A 10,689-nucleotide genomic window follows, 5' to 3' on the forward strand; every position below is an offset into this window, starting at 1 on the left:
TTTTACTCATTTGATGACAAGTCTGTGCTTGAAGTCCTTATCCCAAATACCATGAGAGATTTCCCTGGTGATTCTTCTTTTCATATGAGAAGTTCAGCCTGTGGATTATGCATTATGTAGTCTTTATTAGGTGGTCTTTAAATTGCTTTTTGGACTGCTTATGGGATGTAAAATATGCCTGGATAATTTCTACCTAATGTGTTTAAGAATTATGTATTTTATTGTACTTGATCAGTTTGATTGCATTCCAGTGATTAACTCACAATGTATTGGATTAAATTGTCTTATTATAACACATATTATATTGTAAGCTAGTTCGTTTCATGATGTTTTTGTTTCTCATACTGTACAACCGTGATTCCCATAAGTATTTTGCTTGTCACCTTAATTATCCTGTTGAAGATTGGAAACAGTTCTAGTGGTGTGGTTTAAATCTTTCATGTTTTCATAAAACTACAAACATCTTGTTTGTGTCACTAGTTATATTTCTAGTCCAATCCAATCATACCGTTATTGGCTTAACGAAAAGAGATATACAGAGACTTGTCAACCAAGCAACAATCAGATATGTCTGTTCAAAGCATAAAAGGCTAAACTAAGATTAAGATCACAATAAAACCTGCTTAGAATAATTTTTAACAATTTCAGCCAAGAATTTGGCAACAGCTTTTGTGATATCGATTATGTTGTCTTTTAGTAAGAAATGGCAATCAATCCCATTTTCTTGAATGTAGGACGGTAAGGAAAGACTATCTAACAGAACCTTCCAGAGATTTGTATACAGTTGCAGTTCAATAAGATATGCTGGATGGAATCCGGCAAGCTTGACCCGCATAGACAATGTCTCTCGCTAAAGGGGACTTGAAGAAATCTCCCATAGAGAACATTGGAGGGAAATGAATTCATCCTAGCCAGCATAAAAGCTCTCCGATATTGCTTGTCACCTTAATTATCCTGCTGAAGACTGGAAACAGTTCTAGTGGTGTGGTTTAAAGCTTGCATGTTTTCGTAAAACTACAAACATCTTGTTTGTGTAGCTAGTTACCTATATTTCTAGCCTCAGAATAAGTTTCTCTGGTTCTTTGTAGATGCTGAGAAGTACATGCAGCATGAAGATCGGTATTGTGCAACGAGAGTCATTCCGTGACAGTGATCTCTGTATCTGTCTCTTACTGGGAGTTGTAGGATTTTTGGGGGCGGGGGTGGGGGATTGTATAAACTTACACTGGTCTGTACAGCTCTCGTCATTCTACAGATTTGGCTGATTCCCAACAAAATTACAGAGAAAATTGTCCCTCTTGGGAAATCGACTTGTAACTATAAAATGTAGCTCTTTCCATTACACAATCCTGTCTTTCACGTCTTAAATTTAGTCTGCACTGTGCCAAGTTGAATGTATGTTAAGCAACATCCTAGTTTAAAAAAAAAATCCTAGCTTAATTTGTGTATATTTTATGGTCTTAGGGAATGTGGAACAATGTTAAAGTATGTTTTAATTTTTACCACTTTTAAATAACACTACTTGACCCCACTCTTGAATTAGAGCAGCACTGTACATTAAGTTTGCCCAAATGGCTGTATAGAGCATAAGACTGAAATTATTTGTACAGTATTCGGTTACTGAGGTATGCTTATGACGACTGCCCTAAGGCACTGAAGTCTCAGAAGTAGAACTAAAAAAAACTTATGTTCTAATGAGGCTGTTTTACTATGTGATTAAATCTCTGTTATCAGGTTAATGAGTTAATACTGTGTAGCAAGTAGTAAATGTAAGTTTACATAGAAAGACTTGGCAATGACTTCTTTCATCTATCCTGTTCCTGAATAGACACAGAATAGTGTGATGAAGTGAAAACATTCTGCTTCATCTTGAAGAGCCTGTTAATGGTCACCAGGGTTGGATAAATGGTGTTAAGTACAGTGGTGAGCAATTGGGACATTGTAGACCACCTCTTTTGCCAGCTGTGGTTTTACTAATTATCTGCAAAGTACAAATTGGGTTTTCAGTTTAAAGGGAGTGTGAGTCACTTGAAAACAAGGAACAAACTGAAGACAGAAAGGAGGCAAGTGTGTTCAGAATGGCCAGAAGTGTCAGATGGTTGTGGGAATTGTGCTACACTGAAACTGTACTGTAACTTATTTGTAAATCTAGACTTCTGTAAATGTTTTCTTCCAGAGTACTTTGTCGGGCCATTTTATATTACCTTTCTCTTTTGCAATTTTAAAAATGAAAAAAAAAATGCCCTGTAAAAAAGCACTTGTAATTACATCACATGAAAGTCAAAGAATGCCTTTGATGGGGTGCTAAAAAACAATAGAAGGTTCCTTCCTCATTAGACCAGAATTAGGATGGTAGCAGGCAAGAGAATAAATGTTGCAGTGGTGAAGATTTCTGAACGACGGCTCTTTTGAAGCAAGTCCATGCCAGTTTTATAGCTTGCTGCAAAACGTTCGCAAGCACTTCCGTTTGATCTGGAGGATTGACTGGCTGCTTTTTTTTACACAAACTAAAATATTTGTATTATGAAGCTTAGTAACGGGAAACTTTGGGTAGTCATTTCCTTCCTATTCCTTATGATTTGTTTCTTTTTATATATAATTTTGTTTTTAGAGGCTGGATTTTTATCAGCCAGACCCTCACTATTTAGGGATTTTCATACCCTAAACCTATTACTTTTGTGCTTGAATTCACACTCCAAACCCAAAATGAACTAATTCTGTAACTTACAAGGGGACTAATACAAAAGAAAAAAGGTGTTGCAAGTCATGCTTGAAGTTGCATTTCTCAATTTATGTCAATTTCTCAACAGTAACCATACATTTTCAGTCCTGATTCAATTGATGCAGTAAGTCTGGTTTCCTGGCCATATATTCAAATGAAGCAGGATATTTTCTCATGGCTGTTATGGTAGTTTCATTCCTGTAAGTAACGTATCACGGGTTTTGGTGCTGACATGGCTGTGTAATTAAGCGGTTAAATAAACTGTAACTAGCATGTAGCTCAAAATGTACATCCTTTTTATACCTAAGCTTTTTTATTTTAACCTTTTATGAAGTTTACCAAGAACTGCAACTTAGACTTTAAAAAGAACTCCTATTTTAGTTCTTTGGATCACCTACAATAGGTTGCATGAACAGGACAGTTAACTGGTTTTGTAAATTTAAGATCTTCAGTCTGCAATAGAATTTTAAAAGGATTGCTGTTCCAATTTACACTCCTGGGGTTTTTTTTTTAATTATTCCTCTAGGCCATTTAAAAATGGCTTGGGGATAGGAATTGAGTGAGATAAAAGAACACTATTTATTCATGGAGATCAACTAAATTATTTGCATAACTTTACTGATGTATTTCTTTATGTAACTCCAAATTAGACCGAAAATGACAAGAGTCTGCCTTGTGGACACAGTGGTTTATTCTCAGTACATGAGGATGCATCACAAAATAAATGGTTTGGAAAAGATGCCATATAGTTTTAACTACCTGCATGCTGTAAATGTTTTTTGTGTTTAAATAAAATCTTTGAATTTCAGTGAACTTCATTGAGATCTACATAATCTTTTAAATTTTGATAAGTTAGCACAATACACACGACCCAGTTAATATGCATAGGAAAAATGGTGCTGCCATGTTTTGAAGATAGGGTGAGCAATATTTTGTTGAAGTCCAATTCTGAAAAGGAGTTTTTTCAGTTAGCTGTGAGGGGTGGTGGCCATTTTGGCTCTTGAAAGGGGGGCGGGGGGGCAATGATAAGCACCTCAGTCTGCAGCACTACCCCCATAGCATTTTTAAAAATTACTTTAAAATGGTGGTGGTATCCACAGGTCAGGCCCATGGACTCCCATCACATCTAGTTTGGCCCACGCTGACTGAGGACTTTGAGGAACAGCCTGAGATGACTTGAGGTTCTGCAAAGGAACAGGAGAAAGCAGCAAAATTGTCTCCCTTTAATTCTCAGAAAATTTATTTGGGATCCAGCTCCTTGTGTGTTGTGTACATGCGCATGCCATGTATGGGCCACTTGATAAATATGTTTGAGGTCAAAACATCAGATTTCTTAGTTGTTAAGTAATTATTACATTGACTTGTTCCCTTGAGTTATGTGGTCAGAATTAATCCCAAGAGCTTCTCAAAGTCAGCCTGAATTCCTTTCTGGGAATAGCTTGGAAGTCCAATGTATCTTGCATGTAAAAGTCCTGATCCACTGTACTGAAAGCCTTGTTCAAATTCTGTTCTCAAGAAAACCACCTTCCATACTAAGAAAACATTCCCTGCTCTAAACTTCTAGATGTCAGTGTTTGCTACTGTTTATAATTTGCAGCCTCGGTAATTTCTGGTTGTGCCTATTTTAATCCGTTAATAATTTTATGAATGCATAGCCACTAGAGGGTGCAGCAGCCCTTCCGTCATGACCAAGCCTTGGAGGGAAAAAGTGGTGTAATTTGCTTACATTTTATACTTTTCTTTTAAGTTTACAGCATTTTTTAAAAAGTAGGAAGTCGTGGATTTTATAATGTGCAAATGGCCAGATACTTCAGGGAGCTCTGTTTGCTCATTTTGGAATTTGCATTTGTTGTTCTTATTCCTTGTAAAGTCACATGGGAAGTGACCTTGTTATAATGCACAGCTAATAGATGTGGAGCAGGAAGCCCCAGAAGACAAATCTGGTAACTTTGATGTATCCATTGGACTGTGGTGACTTCATCAAGAGGAAATAATGCAGCTTTTGCTGCAGACAAGACAGAAAGGCTTGATTAAGTGTTTTTGCCTGGTAACTAACTTAGCAGAAACTTGGACATGTTTCCCTTGGGCATCACCCAGGTCTACTGAAAACCCTTTTAAGCCCCAAGTGGCTAAAGAAAGATGTTGGTGGCTTCTCTGCCCCTTTAGCTGTTGAATGCATGTAGAATGATGTAGTTAGATTTTTTTAAAAAAATAGGATTGAAACAAGGGAGGAGAGAGGACAGTTTTTATGCTTAAAATTTGAAGAGTGGCTACTAAGATAAGGATGGAGAACAGAGAAAAATTCTAAGTTTGACCCTGACCTGGATAGCCCAGGCAAGCATCAACTGTGGTTAGTACCTGGATGGAAGACTGTCGAAATATCAGTCAAGAAGACAGAGGCAGGCTTTCAGACACCTCTGAATATCCTCGGCCCCCAGTAGGGGTCAGTCATCAGGGGTCAACATGACTTCTAGGTGCAGATGCACACACACTAAAATACCATATACATGTACACACAGACACAAACCAAATTTGTAGCTATTGAGACAATATTAGTGTGTCTGTGTCTGTTGGGTAACTCATCTGGGTCTTTAGTGGATTACTTTACTGTTAAATTAGTACCATATACTTGTATAAAATACCTCAGATATCACAGTTCTCTAACTACAGCAGCATTTTGCATGTTTGTGCTAGGGGCTTGATTGTGCCTTTCACCACAAAGTCAGGATTTCCACAATTACAACAAAATATGTGCAGTGGGCTTTTGAGGCATGACAAAGGGGAAATTAGGATTGGTAGTATTCAAAGCCAAATCACTGTAACTGTAATTTATATATATATGAGAGAGACACTCTTTGCAATTGATTACTTGTGGGTAATACAAGTTTTAGCAAACTGCTTAAAAACATTATCCTGACCACTGAATCTTTTCCCTCCCACATAAGAGAAACGTGATTCTGTCCCTTCGTATTGTAAACTGTTTCATATAAACTTTGCATTGTTCAATTTGCTGGTTAGAATGCTGAAATTCTGCCCCTCTTCATACTGACCGCTTGTTTCTCAAGCTTAGACCTAAAAAGCAGTGCTGGAATTCTTAGGATGCAGCCATTGATGGCATATTTTAAAACCAGCATTTGTAAGGAAATATAGTCTGTAGGACTCTTTCACCTCTCCAAATGAGATTGAATAAGGGAATCTGGAGCCCCTGCTTATTCATGACTGTGCCTCTTGAGCTCCATCCTAATGCCCTTTGAAATAGACATTCTTCTGAGTTATTCATTTGCCATGGCCCATTTTGGGGCTCTAGAAGCTGTGTGCCTTAGAGGTCCTCCCTGCCCATAATGGCCACTCACTGTGTGTACCTGGAATGCACAGGGCTGTGCTCATCTGTCAGGTCTTCCTTAACGGCCACAGAAGCTGTTGCCACCGCTAAAGGGACCTTCTCATTCTCCATTCCTTCAAACTATATAAATGCTACGAAAGAAAAATTTATTTAGATGTGAGCTGTGTGTTCCTGTTACAGTGCATAACATTTAAGAATTGTTCTGCCTGTAAGAGAAATCCTGTCCACAGACCAATGTGGTCTTTACCTTTCCTGTTTGGAGGAGGAGCATAAAGTAGACTCCTGCAAACATTGCCTTAAGTTTACAAAACAAGCTAGGTGCATTTGTGGCAACAGACTGACGTCTCTCTTGTGAGAGAAAGCTCTTGATGTAGATCAAATGCTGCTGCTACTGTCTGCAAGAGGCTGAACTTCCCCATTCAGTTTCCCTTGTTTCTGTCATACTCTTATTCACCATTATTTATGATGCATGTATTTGGAGCTTGTCAGAAAGGAGACCTACTTGCACTGATGCAGAAAGGAATTGGAGGCCTATGTAACCATTGGAATTTCTGCTCTTTGTAAATGCTTCTCTTTATATGAGAGCTTAAAAGCACCCAAAGCATACCACAACTTTCTTGTAACATGTCTATCATCTTGTAAATAATAGATGCGACCCAAATAAGCCTCCAAGTAAAATGTAGCTTGCGGTGTAAGATAACTGCTGTATTTGAGTCTCAACCCCCCGATCCTTTTGTGGTGTCTGCTGCGACTTGGCATTGGATAGCGTCTGCACAGCTTAAAAATGTACAGAAATATGCCATAAAGATCTTTGCTAGTTACACATTCGGTCATATACCCTTCCTCAAAAGCCTTGCTTTTGATCATTTAGTACCATTGAAATTATCTAAAAGATCTTGGTTGAATGTGTTCTAACAGACTTCAAAGAGGCATCTGGCATGTTTTATTGATCATCTCTTGTACCTCGGAGTGATCTTTGTAACCATAGAAACAGACATTTGTATTTAATGCTGTATCTGGGAGACTAAAGCAAAGGAGCAGATTATTTAAATTATGGAGGAACAAAGAAGGAATTTCTTCCATGACTGCCTCTTTACTAATTTAAGAAGGTAAATAATGGATGTGAACAAAATTTTGGGCCTAACAAATGGTTACATTTGCTGTGATTGATCTTGAAAGATCCTCATTCATTATGGATCTTTGAAATACTGGCTCTAGGCTGCAGCTGTGTTTTAATATGAATTTGGAATAAAGTTGCCAGTTTATTCCTGACAGGGCTCTTGTGCCTTTAAAGTGGTAGAGAATGACCAAAAATCATTAACTTAAGGACTTTCCCTGCCTACAGATGCAGTGGCTGGGTTCAGGTAGAAAATATAAATTGCTTCCCATTATGTGGTGGTTTAAAGGATATTAATACCAGCAACACTACTTTAGAAACGTTATAGTTAATATGTTCACCAGAAGGGGGGCAGGGGTGGCAACACTGTAAATAAATGCTGCTGTTTGTTACTGTGTTTGCTCTGCAAAGATGGTACCTGAACTTGCAGTGGTTTTGAGCAGAAGCCCTTCTATCTACTGAGCCTGTGCTGTCTCAGTAATACCACAGAGGGTTATGTGGAAAGGAGAGGAGTGTTGTACTGGAGAGCTCTCTGCAACAATCCTCCCTCCCCTCACCCGCCATGGGGGCCACCTAGGGCTGTAACAAGTTCTTGTAGCTGTTCTGCCTTGTTGTCTAACAGTGTGATGTGGCTAAAAAGCCAAATGCAATTCTGGGCTGTATCAACAGAAGTATAGTGTCCAGATCACGTGATGCGATGGTATCGCTTTGCTCTGGTAAGACCTCACCTGGAGTATTGTGTTCAGTTTTGGGCACCACATTTTAAGAAGGATATAGAAAAGCTGGAGCGGGTCCAGAGGAAGGCAATGAAGATGGTGAGGGGTCTGGAGACCAAGTCCTATGAGGAAAGGTTGAAGGAGCTGGGGATGTTTAGCCTAGAGAAGGCTGAGAGGTGATATGATCACCATCTTCAAGTACTTGAAGGGCTGTCATATAGAGGATGGTGTGGAATTGTTTTCTGTGGCCCCAGAAGGTAGGACCAGAACCAATGGATTGAAATTAAATCAAAAGAGTTTCCAGCTCAACATTAGGAAGAACTTCCTGACTGTTATCCTCAGTGGAACAGGCTTTCTCAGAAGGTGGTGGACTCTCCTTCCTTGGAAGTTTTTAAACAGAGGCTAGATGGCCATCTGACAGCAATGAAGATGCTGTGAATTTAGTGGGAGGTATTTGTGAGTTTCCTCCATTGTGCAGGGTGTTGGACTAGATGACCCTAGAGGTCCCTTCCAACATAAATCTTAATGCATCTAACAGACTTTTTATTGTTAGAAAGTGCCATTAAGGAAAGACTGTATAATAGGGTTTCCAGATCCCTTGGGGCAGACAGCTGGGGATGGGGAGCACATTTACTAGGAGTGGAAAAGAAATGCCAAGAATTAATGCAATGTGCCTACATGACCTGAGGTGATGTAGGCATGTTGGGGGGTGACAGTCTGACTCTTGGGCAAAAACCCTGGTAAAATTAGCATCTACCACAGAGTTTTGCCCAAAAACCAGAGTGTCGCTGCCTGACATGCCTATGTCACTTCTGTGTCACATAAACATGTTGGATTAATTTCTAGTGTTCCTTCATTTTTTGGGTGGCAGTTCTCCTGGCCGGCCAGCGATGGAGAGGTGGGGTCTGCCAATGGACGATTCCTGCCCCCACTGGGAAGTCTGGCATCCCTACTGTGTAAGAACAGTAATGCCCCGTGTGCTCTTTATGCATTTGAATGGTGTAAAGCCCAGTCTGCCCAAATGAGCTTAAAAAAAACCCTGATGAAGTTGCCTGTGGCATAGACTGGGGTCCCCAGCTTTTCAACCTGTGGGCACCTTTGGAATGCAGTGTGGTGGGCATAGCCACAGAATGGCTGCATAGCCAAAAAATCTTCATCCCCTGCTTGTGGCCCGGGGAAGAGAGGGCTGGTAACTACATACAAAAGTGCTGCAGATAGAGGTGGTAATAACCTTTTGCCAGTTTGGTGTAGGGGTTAAGACCACAAACTCTAATGTGAGAGAATCAGGTTTGAGACCCACCTCCCCCAGGAGCAGCTGTTGGGTGACTTTGGGTCAGTCATAAGTTTTCTCAAAGGTGTTCTCTCAAGAATAGTTCTCTCAGAGCCCTCTCAGCCCCACCGTCCTCACAGGGTGTCTGTTGTGGGGAAGGGAAGGGAAAGGAGGATTGTAAGCTGCTCTGAGACTCCCAAGTGAAAGGTGGGATATAAATCCAATCTCATTTTTGTGTATGACCCTTTTTTAAAAGGGTGGTCATCTTACATTCTTGATCCTTTTGGGGGGTAAATGTCCTCATCAACGCCCTTCCTTTGAAAGATGTTGGCATTATATGCGTGTGCAGTTGCCTCGCAGACAGAGAGAGCAGACATTGCCATGGGCTAGGCCCCATGCGGTACAATGTGATTTTCCCCTCACAGTTCACAGTATGTATTTTGCGTCTTGTTCATTTTTGATCCCCTGCATCATCTAACTTCTGTGGAGGGTGGTGTTAATTGACCAAAGGGTGTGGGCAGCGGTCTTTTGCATGGTGGCTGAAGACCCAGCAGGATTGGCCTTCTTTCTGGTTCTCCCTTTTCGCCTGACGTCATCCCTTGAAGGAAATTAGCACAATGGAATATAGTGGAACAGCCACTCAAGCGTGTTAATTTTTGCGTCAGGTCACTGAATGGAAACAAGGCAAACATTGTTCCTCTTGGGACAAGAGGAGCTTGGAGAGAAATGCAGGGAATAGAGATCAAAACCAAGTCGCACTCACTTGGGAGAGGCGGCAACAGAAAGGAAAAGGAAGGTGCATTTTTCTTGCTTAAAATAATTATCTAACAGCTCGGATTAGTGCTGCTTATATGAAGGGAGAAATCATTCTGCGCTGGCACTGGCTGGAATATCGGTATGCCTTTAAATCATGTCGATAGGGGACTAACCGTTAATTCACCCTGATCTGTGCAAAATTCAGTTATGCCTCTTGAAGCATAGGTCATGTCATGGACAGGCTAACAAAACAGCATTCAAAGCAATGTGGCACCGATTGTCAAGCTCTGTGGATTTGCTGCCTGTGGTTTATTTCCTTTGTTTGCAGTCTTCTGTAGTGAAACATGCTGGGAGAGGGTGGCATTTGTCTGCTAATAAATACCACTTTGCTCTCATCCATCTTTAACTGCTGCAAAGACAGCACTTATTTCAGCCTAGCATCATTCACTGTCAGTTGTGCACAGCGATGTTTCTTCCTCCCTGGAAACTGTGAGTTGAATAGGTCGCAGGGAAATTGCAAAGGATGCATTTCATTATTCTAATATGTACAATAAATGACTGAAATAAGGGTGGAGAGAGAAATTGGGGTGCTGTTTTTGAATGGAAGGAAGAACGAGATTCAGGATATGGTATCCTCCAAAGTATCTCGATTTACTTTTCCTTATCCATCTGCTTTTCCTATTTTTAAGACTTACCTTATGAATAGTCCACTCTGAAACAAGTTTGTTCAGTCGCACAGTCGAATCCGACTCTTTAACCCCATGG

General features: G+C 40.2%; 1 protein-coding gene across 1 annotated transcript in view; it reads left to right on the forward strand.

The window, feature by feature from the left end:
• Positions 1 to 3,535, forward strand: part of KIF5B (kinesin family member 5B) — a 38,728-nt gene extending 35,193 nt beyond the window's left edge. Inside the window, exon 26 of the mRNA XM_060248183.1 lies at positions 1,089 to 3,535. The gene's annotated coding sequence lies outside the window, so the exon portion shown is untranslated. The remainder of the gene's footprint in view (positions 1 to 1,088) is intronic.
• The last annotated feature ends 7,154 nt before the right edge of the window (positions 3,536 to 10,689 follow it).

The sequence above is a fragment of the Heteronotia binoei genome, chromosome 10 (genome assembly GCF_032191835.1).
Source record: "Heteronotia binoei isolate CCM8104 ecotype False Entrance Well chromosome 10, APGP_CSIRO_Hbin_v1, whole genome shotgun sequence".
In the NCBI taxonomy this organism is placed as follows: domain Eukaryota; kingdom Metazoa; phylum Chordata; class Lepidosauria; order Squamata; family Gekkonidae; genus Heteronotia; species Heteronotia binoei.